Source organism: Manacus vitellinus, unplaced genomic scaffold (genome assembly GCF_001715985.3).
Source record: "Manacus vitellinus isolate BGI_N305 unplaced genomic scaffold, ASM171598v3 scaffold_29_pilon, whole genome shotgun sequence".
Lineage (NCBI taxonomy): Eukaryota > Metazoa > Chordata > Aves > Passeriformes > Pipridae > Manacus > Manacus vitellinus.
This window is the reverse complement of record NW_021940207.1, coordinates 762,827-782,940: the sequence shown is the minus strand read 5'-3', so window position 1 is coordinate 782,940 and position 20,114 is coordinate 762,827. Positions and strand designations below refer to the sequence as shown.

The 20,114-nt window shown below is 39.1% G+C and overlaps 1 protein-coding gene across 1 annotated transcript in view; it reads left to right on the top strand.

The window, feature by feature from the left end:
* Positions 1 to 9,464: 9,464 nt before the first annotated feature.
* Positions 9,465 to 20,114, top strand: part of GNB4 (G protein subunit beta 4) — a 62,589-nt gene continuing 51,939 nt past the window's right edge. The window contains exon 1 of the mRNA XM_018074886.2: positions 9,465 to 9,563. The gene's annotated coding sequence lies outside the window, so the exon portion shown is untranslated. The remainder of the gene's footprint in view (positions 9,564 to 20,114) is intronic.

Genomic DNA, 20,114 nt, shown 5'->3' with positions numbered 1-20,114 from the left:
GGACTGCAGCTCCCAACATGCTTCAGTTAATGCTGGGCTGGTGACCAGCAGTTCCCTTTTAAGGGGGAGGGTGTGAAAACATTGGAAAAATAGTAAAATCCAAGAGTTTCAAGGGGCAACCAGTTGTGGGGGTTTTCGAGCACAATTATGATGGTTACAAGGAGGTGATTTGATTTACTGACTCTCAAGACTGAGGGATTTAATTTGATACAGTCTGACTCTCTGGTTCTTTATTGAGCAAGCTTCATAGTTTTATCATGCAATTAAGAAATTAATTTTTTTATATAAGTTATAGTACACTACAAGTACACTATACTGATGCTAGCATTTAAATGCTGTGGTTTCATTAACTATGCATCATAAAGTCAGTGCACCTTGGTTTTGTATTATGGAATCTTTTAAAGTTAGTATGCTGTCATGATTTCCAGTATGTGGCACTAATACTCAAGGTAGAGCTGTTCGAGGAAAAGGAGGAATTTATTGCAGATGGGAAAAGTGTTTCAGAAAATCTGGAATTATTGTGCCAAAGGATCTTCATTTAGCTCCTGCTTGTACTTAATTTTGTAGTAATGATTCATTGTATTCATGTATTAATTGATTCCGTGTGATAATTGACACTTTAAGCCAGATCCTGCTCACTGCACAAGAGCTGCTTGTGGCTGATCAGCAAGCCAGAAACTAACACAGCATTTGGTTGCTTTATTTTTCTTCATTATTTCTTCAAGACAGAAGAATTCCTGGTGATGCTGTCAGGAAATGTGTGCCATGGTACAGAGGATTGTGGCATGTGAGGCTTGGAGAGAGGACCCACCTTTACCATGCTGATAGGCTGATGGGGACCGATCGTGAGAACTGCAGGTAACGTGCACTGGAAATCCTGCTGGTATCTGAAAGCCTCAGGATCTGACAAGCATAAGGAAATAAAGCCAAATCCGTGAAATCCTCAAGAAGCCTGGAGGATAAGGGGAAGGAAATTTAGACTGACAACTCTCCAGGTCTTACTTTTCTCTGCCTTGCACTTTCATAGGCACCAGTGGAATGTGTGCAGGACATCAGGGCTGTTTGATAACGTTTTGCAGCAACTTTGATTTGCAGCAGTGTGAATTACCCCACGAGCTTCAATGCACAAGGGAAGTAGACTCCAGGTGTCTGTTTCCAGCAGAGTCCAGCCCTGCTTAAATTTTGGATTATTTCAGTGAATTCCTGCATGTCATCCTATGCTTGCATAAGAGCAGGTGAAATCTAAAGTTTTGCTGCTGACCATAACGCACCCAGATGTTTGGGGGAGTTTTAAGTATTTCTGCTTAGTTTTCTCACAGGCAAGGATTATAAAATCAGAGTAGACAGAAACAATGAATGTACTTTATCTAAGTTCCCATATTGGTACAAATGGCTGTAATATCTCGGCAGGAGTTGCAGGTGCAGGTATAATGCAAACTGTGTGCTTTTCATGGGAATATCACATACCTCTTTACTGTATGTGATGTATATAATAACTCTAGAGCCAGATATGAACATAAATTGTCCTGAGAAATAAAGAAAAGAATAATTTTAAAAGTGAGGCATGAACCAAGGCACCAAATACTGATGCTTACTCATAAGCAAAAGTTATTTTCATCAGTAATAGTCTGGAGAAGGTAAAGTTTCCTAATTATTGCTTTGAAGTTTTTAAAACTTCACTAAGATGTAATTGTTTCAAGCAAATACTTTCACCTTTTTAGTAACATAAAGCAGTGTAGAAAGTGATGTGTATGCCAAACCAAAACTGAACAGAATGATTTTTTGTTTCTCAACAAGCTGCACTTCCCCATGGGGTGGTTGATGGCCTGTTGCTTTTGAGCAGTGCCATACAAGTGCCAGTCAGTCTCTCAGACTGCAGTGCCAGCAGACTGGCTGTGACAATGGCTTATTCATAACGTCTGTGTTCCTCCTTGATTCTTGATTGCAAAATGCATGTTAAAGGTTTTATTTTTTTTTATTTTCAGATGAGGTCTTCGATGTTTATGTGAACTGAGAAAGCATCTGTAGATGAAAGAGCAAAATAATCATTAATACTCATTCAGTCAAAAACTTTGTATGACCTCTCAGCTTTCCACTTTCTTTGCTAAAATACTTGGGTATTTTGTCAATTTAAATACTTCCCTTCCTTACTGGGATGCTGTGAGTATAAATACACTGTCATTCTTCTTCTGCAGAGAAAAAGCAAGAACAGAAACTAAATGCTGAACCTCACTAAGGGGCCTCAACGTTGGCATAATGACCTCTAGGTTCTTACCTCAGGCTGAAATCCAAATGCTCAATTATGTTTCATATAAAATGTACCAAAGACAGACACCTTAAACCTGAATAACCACTGTACAGGCTGGCTGGGCTTAGCAATTGAAAACGCTGAGGAGAAGAGATGTGTCTGAAATTTCTTTGTGCAAGGCAGTTCTGGGGATATGTGTTCTGGAATCTTCTTTTGGAGCTGGTGTGTTTAACTAGTCCTTTTGTAAAGGCCCCGTGATTCAGTCTTATTTGAGGACATGATTGAAGGAAGAGGTCATGGTTCTTGCCATTAATGCACAGTCAACTTTCCACCATCAATGGATGGCCTGACTAGAGTTTGGAGATTATGCTGAGATTCCATCTGACTGGCTGGAATAGTTGTGGCTAGGATACACTGGAGAATGGGGGGAAAATATCACATAATATTAGTGCTGCTTTATAGTTCTGAACCGTAAGTGGTCACTGTGAAACCAAATTAGGGGCATCCAGACCCTTTTCTTGCTTAGATCAGGCAGAGTATGGATACACAGATCCAGATTTGGTCAGCAATGCACAGCAATATTTGCCTGGAACTGGTTCTGAGGTAATAGGTCTGCTGGGCTGAGCCAGCCCTGGCCAGAACTGAAGTGTGCTTGTATTGCCCTTCTCAAATGAGTCTCTTGTGTACATATGTCTCACTTGGCTCAGATCTGGCAGAACTTACTGTTTCAGGCTTAGTGCTTGGTCTGTAGTCCCTTTGGATTCTTGCAGGGCTTATTTGCTTGGCAGCTGGGCCACCTCTGACCTGGCTCAGTACCTCTCATCTGCAGAAACAAAGCTCTTTACAGCTGGGAACCAGCTTAGCCTGATAAACAGAAGATCTTTGTGTCAGCTGAGCCCTGCCATTAATGAGGCACGTTGATCCCCTGTCTTTCCCACTGCTACAGTTGGAATCTGGGTGTAATAGCTGAGCAGGTAGCATGGAGTGCAGATCTCCTGTTTCTTGCTCAGATGCTCTGTCTTCAGCCTTGCAAGGTTACCTCAGTAGCATTTTCAAGCTGTGATGCTGTGCAGCCAAGAACCATGGCTCTGTGCAGCCACGGGGAAGGAATCCCAAAGGAAGCTGCTGCCTGACCTCCTCTGAGAAAGGAGAGCCCGAGTCCCTGTTTCTGCATGTGCAGGCTTTGTTGGGTGAAATGAAGCAGTCTGGGGAGTAGAGATCATCAGTGATCTTACAGGTGTTGTGACACATTTTGTGTCACCTTTTTGGAACACTTTTGAAATCTTGGTCTGCTTTACTGTAGAAAAGAGTTTTCACTTGACATCTGGAAATGTTTGTTATGAGGGGAGGTTTTGGTGTAACCGTGTCTGTTCTGTGCTACGTTTGTTCTCCCACCAGGAGAGGGCACAGGCAAAGCAGGGGCAGAGGCACCAGCAATCCACATAATGCAGCAGGTTTTGGAATACAAACTAGAAGAGCATTACTTCCACTGGGCTTCAAAAAACAAGTATTGTCTTGGTTTATGTACTATTGTACAAAAAAAAAAAGATCGTTATAAAATTAATTATTGAACAGTAGTGAGGAAAAATAACAGTGCATTTGCTGGATGGGCATGTTTGCAAAGAGATTGTCACTTCTTTCCTGAATTCATTCAGATCATTACTATGACACGTAGGTACTTTGTCATCCCAAATGAGTATGTAGAGCAATGCAATTGCACTGCAGGAAGAAGAGTGATGTGGAAAAGGCTCTGCTTTTATTGAGGAGATATCAATTTATAGAAGAAGCTAAGGATTGCAGTGTTTTATCTGAATCTTTATTCACAGAAGATGTGTAATTCTAGGGCAGTCATGCTCCAGCTGTTCAAAAGTATCAGCTGCTGAATTACAGCATCAGCACACATCTGTATTAATATGCTCCATTTTAAAGAACCATTGGGATTGTATATAAGACTTTTGCATTATTTATGTTTATAATTTGATGATTATTTGAAATTTGCTGTAACAGGTAAGTTCATGGCATTTTTCAAAACAAGTGTAAGAATTCTGATTTTTATGTTGAGAGATCTGCAATATCTTTTTCTTCCACTTCTGTAGTTATCTTAGAGTCTGATTCTTCTCTCACACCACACTGGTACAGTGTCTTTTATTTCAGTGCAGCAGAATTGTCTCCAAGAGATGCATCAGGGCTGAGACACCTTCCTTGCAAGTGAAATTGAGGGGAATGAGTGTTCCCAAGGAAAAGTTGTCATATAGTGCAGAACCTGATAAGATCTGCAGATGGCAAGTTTTCCTTGGGTCCTGATCTGTCAGCTCATGAGAGTGGGTAATCTTCATTATTCACTCCTTTATGTGAGAATTAGCTAAGGCATAGGGAATACTGACTAGGAGAGTGGTCAGGGATGTTCTTTCTTACAGGACATAAACAGCATATAACAGCACCGCTCCATGACAGCCTTGGTATTTTGCATTTATTAAGTGCTGGAGCCTTACTTGTTTTGTTTGAACAATAAACAAAAATAGAGATAGAAAACTGTCTAGCACTGTGGGATGCTTGTGGTAGGGAGAGCTAATTTAAGAAAATCTCAGGTATTTTTAAACTAGTGCTTTTAGGAAACTGGGTTTACGCTACCTGCTTGATTGCTTCCACAGATGGTAAGGTTGCAGCATAAGCTGCATTATAATAGCTGACAGCAGAAAATCCATCTAGAACGCAGACTGCGTCAGTATCTTTATCTTAGGAAGAGCTTTGATCAGAAATTTTTGGTTTTTTGAGACACACAAAGGAATCCAAACATGAAACACAACTGGAGGAAACCAGGCCTTTTAAGCTCTGTTTCTCAGAAACTACTTATTTTCAATGGCTTGTTTAGATCTACCTTAAAAAAAAGCCCAAAGCTGTAGACGTGGTTTCTCTAAGTGTGCATGAGCCAGGTGCCAGCACAGAGAGAGCCAGTCCCGGGCACTCCAGACCTGTGCTGCTCTGTACAAGTTCTGGTGCCACGTGGATCCTGAGGCTGCAGCCCCTGCCAGAACCATGGTTTGTTTGACTTGGTAGCTGATGGTTAATCTGAACCACCAGCTCTGAGGGTAAGTCAGCAGGGGCTGCAGGTGTCAGCAGCACATTTGACCTTGCCCTGTCTTGTCAAATGGTTGGACTTGCCATTGTCCTCTCTGGTCAGAACTATTCCAGTTTTCCTGCCCCAGGGTTCCCCAACTGTAGTGGTCATCACCTATTGGAGTATTTTGGCACATAGGGGTCAGCAGAGGCTGATCTGAGTCATCAAGGTACTAGATGACAAATGCAGGAACTGGAAAAAAGATGGAGTGAGAGTAACGAATTGCTGGGTTTGGATGCATCTGTGTTAATATGCAGACTGTGTCTATGAATTTGATTAAAATGGAGTACTAAAGCAGTGTGTTGATAGCCAGATGTTTGCATTTTCTGAATGTTAGTACTTTATATTCCTTAGTTTATCTCACTGAATTTCACTGTAATAACGTTCCCAGATAAAGCTAAATCATGGGAAAGCCAGAGAATGCTGAAAGGCTGTCATTTCTGCTCCAAAGGAATGTTGTTATCTTCCAGCATGAACACCCTTGACATCAGCTGGTCAAGCTGCAATATTCCTAATGGAGAAGCACAAGGTCACTAATAATGGGTTTGGCATCATCTGACAAGGCACATGTCTGTCCTCTAGAAGGACAGAGAAAGGAAAAAAAAAATTCATTGTGCTTGCTCAACAGTGTAATGTTCAGAGTCGTATCCATAGCCTAGGAAACAAAAAACATCATTCACCCCATTGATGTTTACATGATGTGACAGTGTAAGAGCCTTTAGAGAAATAATATGTTCTGATAGGTTTAGGGGGTTTTTCTGTAACTCTGTGGCATAAAGGGCACTGGGCCTGCTAAAGCTCATTTTCTCCAGCTGAAAACCAGATTGGAGTAGATGCACCTAAAAGGAAAGACAGAATTTGAAAGGATGGAGAAGGTGTGATTGTCCTTTATGCCAGGTGACTACAAGCATGTTTAAGTGGATGAATTCTGCAACAGGATGCATTTCACAAGCATTTAAATGTTAAGCCAGAAAAATGCTGAAGACTTTTGATTCCCACTCACTTGAATGAGCTGATCCTTTTCTGGGACAAATCACTTCAAATAAAATCAGTAATAACTTATTTATTGAGTGATTCCTGTCTCCAGTCTTTTTTAACAAACTGAAGAATTTTTAATTTAATTTGCTAATGTGCTGGCAAGTTATATCAGTGTACAGAAAGAATCCTTTAAGGATTGGCAATCCCGTTTTCCATCGGGCACTGCATATGCTAGACTCAGCAGTATGACACAATGTCACAAAATGAGCATAAGTTTCTGGTTTTGTGCCTCTTCCTAAGACTCCATTAGAAATCTGGTTTCCTGACTGCAGCTCTGTACTGGTGTCTTTCCCTTCTCCCCATTTACAGACTGCATCAGTCCTTGTTGTGCTGCCCAGGACGTTCACAGATCAATCTCCCACTATGAAACACAGGCAAGTTTATAGGCCTGGATATGATATAAAATGATGAAGATTTTAAGACCATCTCTTTGCAAAAACAAGAAAGTTTTTGCATACTTAAATACTTTCTGTTCTTATATCCAACAACATTTCATGCAAAATATGTCCGTGACAGACTGCATTTGTTCTTACAAAAGCACATTTGGGAACACTGATGGTAAAGTTTTTGTTCCGTTGTGATAGTAGGTGGAAAGTTTGTAGTTGGATCTAAATTTCTGCAAAGAGTAATTGTGAAAAAATTAGGAACTTAGATTTGGGTCATCAAAGAGAAGATTTATGGAAACATAGAGCTTGCATTGGCCATACACATATTGATGAACTTTGCCTTCTGTGGTTTCTCAACACAAAATAGTGCTTATCCTCATGTCAGGAAAAAATGTGATATCAGAGGTAATGTTATACTGAGATTTCACTTTGCTCAGATAAAGATATTTGTCAATTATAACCCAGCAGAGCATTTGCTAGTATGATGCTGCCAGAGTTTAAATAATTAAAAATGAGTTGTCTTCAGCAAATGAATAAAGTACACCTAATGGAACATTATCATTTGAATATATTTTGTGTTCATTACTTGTTTGGTCGTAAATTTCAGTCACTTGCAATGGCTCATTCAGCCTTTTTGGAAAATTGTCATGATACAAATGGAATGCCTTCTTCCTGATTGCAATGGGATGGTAGATTTTGAAAACAACAAAAATTAAACCCTTTCTTCTATAAACCTTTTCAGCAATAGCACTGAAAGCTCTTTCTAAAGGAGTTTGAGTCCTTATTCACTTTGTACAGCTGGGGAAACATTTTGTGAGAGCAAGCTGGTAGTACAGCTGAGGTAAATGACTCAGGTCTCCTGAAATCTCAGCTCACTGTCCTAGATGTGAGGACAGTCAGAGGCTGCTGCTGGTCTAATGACATTTTCTCTCAGGTAGTTGCTGATTCTGTATAGATCTGAGACTTACTGGAAGCAAGTGAAAGAACTGAGTGGAGATACTTGTCTTCCCATTATTTGGTGATGTACAACGTGTGCTGCTCTGTGCAATTACCAGTTCGAACTCTTCCTTCTGTTACCCTTAGAAAGTCATGTTTTTAACAGCATTTCCTCGGTAGAAATGTGTACACTGCACTTAATACACTGATTCTTCCTACCTTTGTACTCTGTTTGCTCTTGGAGGACCTGGATGTAATTTTTTAACTTAGGTATTGGCAAAGTTTCTTGCCTTTATTCTTGTATGAACAAGCTGGGCTTCTCAAGCCTGTCTGTCCTCTTCTTCAAAGATCTTCTTCACCTAAATTTGAATGCATCTGAATTTCAATGAGTGCTAAATTTTACTCCAAAAAATTGTAAGTAATTGAATTTAGACAGCCAGGTATAGAAATATCCTATTTGCAGCTGCAGGTTACTTCTATTTCATTTCAGATTTGAAGTGGGGCAGAGTTCAAATACATCTAATGTGTTTTCATCAATTCAACAGGAAACTCAGTTGTCATGGTAGAGCCATTCCCATCCAACTTTTACATAATAGCTAAGTGGTTAGAGCAGCCACCTCAGTTCACTTCCTTCTTCAGTTCTTATTTCAGAGAATTGTGCCCTTTCCTTTGGGTTATTAAAATGATCTCAGTGATAATGCTTTCCAGCATGCTCTTTGAAAGCTGTTTTTTTGTGCATTTAGGAATCCAGAAATCCTGAGGTTTAGAGAAGAGCGAGTAAAAGGATGCCTGATCCTGAATTGTAATTGGTAATATGTACAAGCAGGGATGGAAGATGCTTTTTTTGGTTTCATACACAGAATTTCTTCAGTTTTACTTAATTATAGTGGTGCAGATGCTAAAGAATCACAAAGCAGTTTTCCTTTTCATCTTACGTATGATTTTTTCCATCTAATTGTGGAAGAATTAACCCCACCCAAGCTTATCTCTCTACGTGACAGACAGCTCATAGTGTGGTCAAATTCATTGTGATCGTGCTGTACAAAAATAGCAAAATGCTGTTTAATTTGTTCTCTGATGTTTGTCTAGAATCATGTCTCCTTTAGGCATAGTTATCAGTAACACTAAATACAACTGCCAATGTGTTTAATGTCATGAACACAAGAACTCGTGTAAAATTTGTACAAATGCATTGTTAGGGGAAAATGAGGGTACAAGAGATAATTTAAATAACTATAATAGTAAATAACTTTGTGTAGCAACAAAGAAAGTGAAAAGGAAATGAAAAATACATCCACTTGTCTGAATACTACTATGAGCTATTTTAATGGGAAATTTTAACAGAATTGAAAAAAAAAGAGAATAAACCCAGCATCTAAATTATCAAATAATCAAAATAATCAAACCCTAATTTGCTTCAATTAAAGACTTAGAGATGCTCCCAATGCTTTGATTAAGAAAAAAATGAGAAAGTTTCTTATTCACCTCAGCAGGCAGCTCTGCAAAATGGAAGATCCCTGTGCTCCTCTGAAGCCATTTAATGCATATATGAGCATGGATTCCCAGAACTATCTATAATGCATATAGTGCTTTCTGCTCTCAGTGGCTTTTTTTCCCACTCTCTTTACGTCATTTGCCATTTGTGAGGGTTGCCAGGGTAATGACCAATCATCCCTGGAGAGATGCCTGCTAGTAAGGACAACATAGGCTTTCTCTTTTTTGGTATTCTGCAGTATGTGTTTGAGAGCTATTCTAGCATCAGGATTGCAGAACTTTTGTTTAGTTAGTAGGGAGGGAAAGTTTACAGAGTATGAAATAACAGCTTACAACTACTGAGGTAAGTGAGGATTTTTCCTTTCTATTTTATTAACAGTCCTGTCTGGATTTATTCAAAACGTTGAGTATCATTACTTTGTTGTTGTTGTTGTTGTTGTTATTCGCGTAGCTGACCCTGAAATTAGTAATAGCAGAGAGGTTTTACCTAATTTGAACAATGAAATCTTAGTAGTGCTGCATATACAGCAGGTCAGGATTTTATTCTCCTTGTAACTATGAATCCCACAGCCTTTCTCTCTACTGCAATCACCATATACATCCACTGTACCCAAAATATTTTCAGAAGAATTGAAAACAAGAAACCCACAGAGTGGTGTAATGCAGATTTCAGAGCATTAACCGCGATTGCCTCTCAGGCAAATGGGAAGTTCTGAATAGTCTTCATTGTACTGTATGTATGGAATATGCCACATCAACTGGAAACTGAAAATCCAGAGTGCAGTCCTGTCCCACAGGATGTTGAAGATGTTGAACTCATGTTGTTTTTAAATTTTGACTATTGAATAGGCACTTGCAGGCTCATAGGCTCTTTGCTCACCCATGGACTGTGGGAAAATATAGCTTCCAGACTGCAGGCATTTTTTCTGGAACTGGGATCAGTAATGTAAGCTGGTACTGATAATTGCCTCTCTGAATAGGCCCAAATTTTGTTCTTTTGCATGTGAGGGGACCTAAATAATATGTAAGAGAGGAGGCAAAAAAATATCTCTTCAGAAGTTCCAAATGATCTCTGAAGTTTCTATGATGTATTTACGTGTAATCTGGGTTATGACAGATATGAGTGAAATGTTTGGTTTGTGTTGGTTTCTTTTTTTGTTGTTGTTGTTTTAAATGACTCCCATTAGAACCATTCTGAGTCCCAAGCATCTCTGTTGGTACAGTTCCCTGTTTGTGTGATGGCTTCCTGGGAGAAAGGGACAATTGATGCAGTTGTTGTATTGCTTTTCTATGGAATTGCTAAGGTGTGAAAGTTCAAATTAGTAACCGTCTCATCAAAATTACTATTTGCTGCTTAATATACGTGCACCTACGCATGTGCTTCACATCCTGGCAACCTTACATGTCCTGATGGGCACAACATATATTACCCAGAATAAAGCACATATTTATTTCACTCTATTTCCTGCTTACTGCAAATACACGCAGAGTGTAATTTTGACTCACACTTTTCCCCAGTAGAAAAATACGTTGGGGCATTTAATTTAGCATGGCAAATTCCAGTTGCTAAATTCTAGATGTTACTATATATTTCAGATGTGGTTATGATAGCTTTGCATTATCAAAACTACTGGAGCACAGCAGTGAGTCTGGATGTGTATGTATGAAAGAGAAGAGCATTCAGAGCAACAATTTTAAGAGTCTGAGGTGAAAATGATCTTTTCATCAGGCTGTTGAGAAAATATGTTTGTTCAGAAAGTAGACCTGTTTCCTCTTTCTAAAAATTGTTACTGGTTTTTGACATCTGTGTGCTGGATATCCCTTTTAAGCAGTTTAAGATATGAGTAGTGTTAAATACTTAACACAGTAGGGGAAAAAAATCAGTAAGCAGAAAGAAAATATATCATTATCTAATGTTTATCAACATTCCATATGATTCCACCATTTTTAGTAATCTGGGAAGCAAAACCACGAAATGATGATTTTTTATTTTTCTAGATGGTGTCTTATACCAGAAAAATAACATGATGACAGCTAAATAAGGCATGTTAATTCTAAAAGTGGGTTTTCACATGAGAGATTGAGGGGTAAAGCTTTCTGGAAAAGATGGTGGGTAGCAAGCCTCAGTCTTTATCTTTCTGTCCACCTTTTTCCTGTCTATCTTCACCATCTCTCTTTCCAATTTAAAAATGCTCCATGGTTGTATTATGCAGAGAATAGCTTTTACTTTCAGACAGTGGGAACAGAGAGAGAAAAGCTGAAATGGGGAGAGGGGAATGAGCCTGCATTGTGAATTATTCACAGCACAACTGACAACAATTAGGGCCAAGGTATTTGTGGCTCTGAGGAGTGATGCAGAGGCCAAGAGCAGGGAGTAGAGAAGGCTCCAAGGCTGGGTGGAACCAAGGGGGTTTGGTGATGCAGGAAACTACCAGAGAGCTGCAGGGAACAGGCCAGGAAGAGATGGGTTCCTGGAGCATCTCGGTGATTCTGTGTGCAGGGGTTTGGGTGGTAATTTGGGGAGGATGGGTTGGATAGAGACAGACATTAAAGCCTGAGATGCAGTGTTTGCCCAGGACATGGAGTAAGTGCTGTTCAGCAATTTGACCCTTCTAGTGCCGAGTGTGTTGCTGGAAACTTTGGAGTGGTGAATTCCGGTTGTTTTTTTATCTTGCACTTTTGAATAGATAGAAAGGAAGAGGAATAATTAACAGCACAAACTGACAAAAAGTCAGGCTTCAGACCAGGGTGGGAAAACCAAGGAGATACTCGTGAATGGGAAGACATGTCAGGATGGCAAAAAAGAAGCTTATCCAGTGTTTCCAATGCTTATCCTGGAAAGATTAAGACATGTTGGATAAATGCAAGAATGTATAAAAACATTCAGTAGCCCAAACTCCTCATCCCTTGAGAAACAGAAGGCAAAAAATAAATGAAATCGTCGAGTGAACAAGTTTCTAAACATAGTGTATGACAAAGCAAATCACTGTGGATGACAGCATTAGTGCTATCACTGCACTGGGCACCTCAGCCTGAACTGTGGCCTTTGCTGTTAGAGGTCAGTTCTCCCGAGACCTGATAGATTATTTTATCTGAGAGACGTCATCTATCCATGATCTGGCATAGATTACTTTTTTGGTTGACTGTTTTGTAGTTTTTTTAATGAACAGTATCTCTCTGGATATATATCTCACAGGAATACTGTGAGTTCTAGTTTGTGACTGTAGTGATTCATGAGACCATCAGATGAAAACTTTACTAATTCATTTTTACCAAACCAAAGCCCTATGGTTTTGGTTTGGAAGCTGGGCTGTTATTGCATTACCTGGTCTGACTGTCCAATGCTATGAATAAGCATATCTCTGTTATTCTGGGATCTGGAGATTTAACTCCAAAACTGTGATGTGAAATCATGATATGTGCCTATTCAAGGCATTAGAAAATAGTTGAATTGCATGAACTTAGTTAAAGTGACACCAGAAGGCACAGGAATAGTTGCAATATAAATGTCTGATTTTAAACTTTTGGTTACTGGCATTTTGGAAAAGAGTAGTGAAAATGTGCTTTATCATCCAAAGCTGCAATCCAAGAACACAACAAAGGCATACAGAAGGAAAGTTACTGTTGTTTGACCAGCAGTATTTGACGTGCATATTTAGGGAAGACAAATTTGGAATGTATTACAGCACTTCCAATGTCTTTATTAAAGTGCATATTAAGGTTCACTTTGAACAAGTAATTAGAGAGAAAATGTCTTGTGATTTAAAACAGAAGTGGTTGGCAGAAGATGGGCATTTTAAAACACTTTACTATAAGCTTCCAATTTATACTTTTAGTCCTATTTTCGAATTATTTAACTGTGGTTTCATTGCACATCCGTAGACTCTAAGTTTCAAAGAGACTTAGGTGCTTTCAAACATTACATCACTTATTCCTGAACATATTTGCTGTATGATGTCAGACCATTCCATTAAACACTTCAGGGCTTGTTTTTTCCCTATATAAGCTGGGAATAACCAGTATTTACCTTATCAGACTATGGATGTTTCTGTTATTCTTTATGTAGTGCTTTGAGTAGTCGTGTTGTTCAGGGCTTAGTTACTTAGATATGCAAAGAGCACACAGCCCTCTGAGATCCCCCAGTTCATCTTGTTTTTCTATTGTAGTTACAAGGTCAAGTTGAAATAATCCCCATGATTATAAGAGCTTGTATGAAAAACTTTCCTGGAGAGCAACATCTGTTATCTGGTGGTAATAGTGATTCAAAGGAGCTCTTTGGGAAGAGAATACAGTCTGTCTCACATGAACAGGATGACTCAGTAGTTCACATTGGGAAAGAGAAACATTCTCCAGGCCTCACAAACGTGATTCTGGAGACTCATTACATGCATTATTATGTGCTTTTGTGAAGCTCATGACACAGCGCAATGGGAATGGTTTCTGGCAGCCACAGCTCTGCCTTCCCAGCAGCAGGAGAGACCCTAAACCATCTGCTGAGCCAGTGCTGCAGACAGACCCTCATTCCCCTGCAATTCCTCAGGGGCAGCACGTGTGGCTCTCATTTCTCCTGTGTGGTGATAACAGCAAAGGGCACTGTGAACTATCCTGTAACGTGACAGGGCTCTGCCACACATACACCCATTTATTTACTGGTAATTAACAGCTCTGACTCTAGCTTGGGTTAACTAGTTTAGAGAAATTACATTACTCTGGTGGGCTACGGACGTGCACATCAAATTTCATAAGGATTTCATTTTATTAACCATTTTATCTAAAATTTGAGTCAAATCCAGCCCCCCTTTAACATGACTGCCCTTGCTGCTCAAGGCCTACAAATCAAAGCAGCCTTATATGATCACCTGGGTAAGTGAACGGGCATCCTGCCTTAACCTGGTGGGGATTGATGACTGAAGCTACTCCTGGACTATGTGTGACTGTTCCAGCCCTGGCTGCTTTCACAGAGGCTTCTCTCTGTCAAACATTGCCCTATGCAAATAAAACTACTCGTAGATGCTGTGTAGTAACATTATGTAAAATGCTGAGGACCTGAAATACTTACAGCTTAATTGACTGCAATTCCTGTTGACTTCGATGGGTGTTTTATTCAATTAGGGACTGCAGAATTTAGATCATTGCCTCTGGCTTACATCATTGCAAATATTATTGATGCTTATGAAGCTTTCGGGGATTTTTCAGGCTTTTAGTCCACAAATTGAGTGCAATGTGAAACGCTTGCTCGGGGGTAAGAGAAGTACTTATATCCATCTCATCTTTCATTTACTTATTCCTGAGTCTTTCTGTGCTATTCCTTTGGGAATGCTCATATAAAATATGCAATTTAACAAAGAGAGGGAAAGCAGAGTTGTCTCAATACAGCAAGATTCAAGTTTCATTTTGCACATTAGAAGTGTGCCTTTCTCATTTTCTTGCCTAAAATGTAGAAGTGAATCTGATTAATTTTAATCTCATAAAATGTTGAAATTAAGGCACAGTAAATTTAGAATGAATATTGAAGAAAATTTACAGTTTCCCAGGGGCAAGCATGGATACAGTGCTTGAAACTTAAAACTATGCAGATTGGAGCACTAGAAATTTCAACAAAAGGAACTAACCCCCTTTGGTGAGAAGGGTCAAGGTGGCTTAAAACAAATGTTACCTTTCTAATCTGCATGCCTTATAAAGTCAATGCTGGAGTTATTATGTGAATAGCACAAGCAGGGCTTGTGTAACTTAATTCTGACCTCTCAACCTCTGACCACAGCAGGAATATGGACAGGGTAGATATCCGTATGCTGGCTCTGTGTTAGGCCCAGAGAGAAAAGGGGTACAGCTTCTACTGCTTTTCATTCAATGCTTTGGGCATAAATGGTGAGTAAACCATTTCACATATACTGTGTGTAATTGCATTTAATACTTCTTTTTAATCTCCAATCAACAATGAAACATCTAAAAATATATATATTTGTAAGTAAATGAAGACAAAAAAGGTTGATAGTGATGGGCACAAACACTTTTAGGACATGTACTGTAGAAAACTGGTTGCATTTCAGGCAATGTATTCTTACAGTAGATCTTCACAGAAAAATCTGCAGAAAGAGCTGGAAAAAGTCATACATATACACATGCATATTCTTAGGTATATTTAGTAAAATTAGAGAAATGCCTCTGTGGGAAAATTGGTACACATCCCAGGTAGAACACTGACCTCCTTTATTTAATTCTGTCATGGTAGGTGAAAAGAAATCGGTCATAAATAAAGGTAGCCTCCTTATAGAGGGCATTTTTTTGCAGCGGCGGAGAGCACAATAAATGTTATCTGTCAGGGAAAGAAACAGGCTATTTAAATTCAGGCAGCAGAGCATCTTCAGTCGGAAGGGCTATTTTTAACTTCAGATGTAGCTTAATTTAGAAATCGAGCAGTTGAAGTCCCTTTTTTTTTCCCCCCATTTCTCCGACTGGAGATTTTTTATAATGATTATAGATATCCTTGTGTGAAGGTACTGAATAGAGTAAAAAATACCTTACCCTGAGCTTCAAGGTCATGAAAATGCACGTCGAAACAAAGCAGCTTTGTGGCAATACACGTGTAAACACAGAGGTCAGATGAGATTGATGCACTATTTTATAAGCATAAGGGCCACTTTGGCGATTTTCCAGGAGGCTGCATATAATTTTTATATCCATTTATGCAAGATCTTCCTCAGATCTGAATTACTTTGTGTAGGAAGTGCTGTAATTGCGTACAACCCTATACAACATGTGATAAAGAGAGTGTAAATTCCAGTGGTTTCTAAGGCAGAAATGTTTATGAGAAATCTGGCAATGATTTCCTGCATTGATTTTTCTGAGCCAGCTTCTTGTATTTGGCTTTGTTTGTAAGTTAATCACAAGAATTGAGAAGCTCATTTCGTTATAGAAGATATTCAGAACTAAGAATTGCAGATTTGACTCTATTAAGTGATTACAGGCTTTTTAATGTATTCAGATTCAGAACATGAAAAAATCCTCTCATAAATGGAAGTACTTCCAAGATGGCTTGTTGCAAACACTCCTCTTGCATAATTGCATAGTCTATGTCACTCAGCATTCATCTGGTGAATTGCAATAGCATTTCAGCATAAAACTCGATCCAAGCTGAATTTTATAGTTTACCTCTTCAAGCTCAGCCCAAAGTGATTCTGAAAGCTATTCCAGTTGCATAACAATAACAAGGAGCAGAGAGGCATGTGCCATTGCGACAGGAATAATTGAGTTATTAATAAGCTGAATGTGACATGGAAAAGTTGCCTCTATTTCTGAGCATAGTGACACCTTCACCATTAACTCTTAAGCACACGCAACTTTTTACAGTTTCTGAAATTTTGCTTAAAAGGTTGAGTGTTTTTGCATGTACAGAAAAGATAACTTTTTCTGTAGTCACCTAAAATCCTGCTATTATAAGTGAAAGCTTCTGCTGCCATTTATTCTTTAACTTATGACAGCTAAAATTAGAGGCTTTCATTCCATTGTTTTTATACACTGGGTAGCATGATGTAATCTAGTAAGAACATCATAAAACAAGTTAGAAATTTAGAGTTATAATCTGTAATGTTCAATGGAGGTTAAAAAGAAATGTCATTTAGAGCTTAGTGCTTCTGAATTGCCCACTTTGGATGGGGATTTCTTTCATCTTCCTCTGAAACATCTGTTTTTGAGGAATGCTCCTTTCCCTGGACATGTTCTGTGTGGAGGGAATATGGGAGTTAGCATAGAAGCTGTCAGAGCCATTAGACTCTGCTGGGGAGTTTCCTTAATTCTCTGCTGGCCACACAAACCTGAATTAAAGCTGAATTTAGTCTCTGGGAGGCATTTTAGTAGTGCTGTCAGACTAGGAAATTCAGACTGTGACGCAGAGTTTGGATTGGGAATGTGAATTCAGAGCCCTTTCTTAAACAGACTTTTCTTTACAATAAAGCAGATATATTGCCCCAATATTTGCTGAAGTCTTTCAGCTTTTGATAGAGAATGTGTTTTTCTCATCAAAGACTAGATCTGAAGCTTGTAGCAAAAGAAACAATCGTCATGTATACTTTCTTGTTTTAGGTATGTTGGTATGCTGTCAAGAGGCAGGATTCAGTTTGCCTATTATGGATGTTTAAAAAAAGACTAAAAACCATCCAAAAGAAGCAGGGGAGTTGTCAAGAAAAAGCCAAAACCCTACAGAATTGAGGATAATATTTTTGGTCTTACAGAAACACAGGACATACTTTAAATAATTTTCTGAATGGCTTTATAAAATCTTGAAATTTATAAAAGCTTGAAATTATAACTGTCCATTTGTATTAGCTTTGTTTTTCTTCAGTCTGTAGTAAAGCCCAACTGTTTTGACAGCATATAGTAATTCTATTTTCAGACATTCTAAAATAGCAAGTGTCTTTGAAGGAATATGGTGACACAGATGTGATGAGGCTTCAGTAAGACTGGACCTTGAGCTTCAAGGAAAGCTTGGATTTCTTATGGAGCGGCACTAAAGTGCTCAGTGACCTGAAAGGAGGTTGTAGGTGGGTGTTGGTCTCATCTCCCAAATAATAAGTGATAGTACAAGAGGAAATGGCCTCAAGTTGCATCAGGAGAGGCTTAAATTTGATATTAGGAAGAATTTCTTCACTGAAAGGATTGTCAAGCACTGGAACAGGCTGCTCAGGGCAGGGGATGAGTCACCACCCCTGGAGGTATTTAAAAGACATGTAGATGTGGCACTTGACATGGTTTAGTGCTGGACTTGGCAGTGTTAAGTTAAAGGTTGGACTCGATGTCTTAGAGGTCTTTTCCAACCTAAATGGTAATAATTAGTTTTTATTTAGTAGTTTTCATCCACAGATCTCAATGTGTTTTATAATGAAAGTCAATATCATGGCCTTAATTTAAAGAGATGGAAATGGCTGGATAGAATGCTCCCATGGTTTCATGAGCAGCCCTTAAGACCTGGTTTCCCTCTGCCTTCCCTGCTCTGGGTATCTCCCAGTAGTGACTGGGTCACTCATAAAAGACTCCATAGTGGTCCATACTGGAACCTGAAAGCTGGATCCAGATCCAAGGGGCCCAGCAGGATCTCTGAGAGACATGGAATGAAGCTGCTGGAGCCTCAAGGCTTTTCTCTCTGTCTGATCCCAAAGCAGTGATTACACTCTTTGCTGTCTATCTACACTCTTTGCTGTCTATCTATATAATCTATATAATCCATTTCCAGTGGTGGGGAATCACAACGGATAATGTACTGACTTTTCCATAAAAATTTTATTCGAATTTTTCTCTTCAAAAAATTTAAGCCTTCTCTTCTATGTCACTTGTTGTTACAAGAAAATGTATCAGTGTTTTCTATGCCCACAGATCACAGGAGGGAGGACAAGCAGTGGACTGGAGCTTTCATTAATATTTCTTCTCAGAAATGGGAAATGATTTTATCAAAGTTTGAAAAATCACAAGAAGTAAAAAAATTGATATTTAGGTGAAATACAGGAGACTGTAACAGTCATACTGTGTGTCTAATTATAGAAATACAACATGCTACTCCTGTATAAGTGTTCTCAGGCATCAGTATGTAAGCAGTTCACAGCATATGCAGGCATCATCATCCCATGTTCTTTCATCTTGGAGAAGATGGTCATAGATGAGGAACTAAAAATAGTCCAGTTCAAGAGCGCATGCTCCCTGGAGGTGATCAAAGGCTGAGATGCTGTTTAGGTATGCAGACAACCAGAAGTATCAGAGCAGGAAGAGTGTGGTTGAACCAGTTAGTGCACTGATAAAATCTGCTACTTCTGTCTTCAGCAAAGTTTGTGACAGCAGTAGAAATGGAGTGCAGAAACACAGGGAAAGAGAGGTATAAGGCAATTCCCATAACAATTCTCATAGCCTAACCTTACATGCCTAACATAGGTGCCTAAATGAGGAAGGCAACTTTTCCTGAGCTATTGAGGGATTAAATGCAGAGGATGTTATTTCAGAAAATAATTCAGAATCCACAAGTATGGCTTCTGCTCTGAAGCACCTTTAGAGGAGCCTGACACTCCTCTCTGGTTATGAAGGAGACTTGATTTAACTGCCTGTCTTAAGCCCCTGGGTTGATATTGAACACAGCCTGTGTAGGCACTGCAAAGGCAACTTTGCACCTAGGCCTACACATCTAATACTGATAATGTTCTTTCCTGCATGCCATCACCTTGGGAAACTTCCACTTCCCCCTCAGGCTTCTCTTTCTGTTCTTTACATGACATACAGAACTTGTGTGTGGAGGCTGAATAGTTTGTCTGAAGGACAAGGACAATGGAAGAGTATCTTAGGTGTGTGCGTTGCATCTGTAACTGAATTGTAAGTCAGACAGACTCAAGGACTCTCCTCTTCTATGTTTCATCCTAGATAGGGGAGGTTATTTCTGTAATCAGGATTGACTTTCTAAAAGTCCCTGGGAAAATCGTAAGTTGAGCTGTTTAGTTCGATAAAATCTCTGAAAAACAGGAAGATTCATACCCAAACCAAAAGCAATAGGTTTTGTGCCATATCTGATGTAAGAAGAAAGCAGTATTTACTTAAAAAGGAATATATGAAAAATCTGAATTTTCATTGAAATAGATAATTTTTTAACTCAAAAAGGATTATTTTTTTATTCTATGGTTAAAAATATTTTTTTGAAATGTCATTACTGAAAATTTTGCATGCAGAGCCTAGCTTCAGAAGTTCTGTTCAATTCCTTTGCAGCTGACTTGCAGCACTATTAACACTTCTCATGTTTCTCTGTTGCACTTGTTTAATACCAGACAAGGAGCCATGTGGGTGACAGTTCTGTACCAACAAATCTTAACAGACAGATGCTACAATTTGATCCTGATACTCACTGTGTGTTTTACTTAGTGCT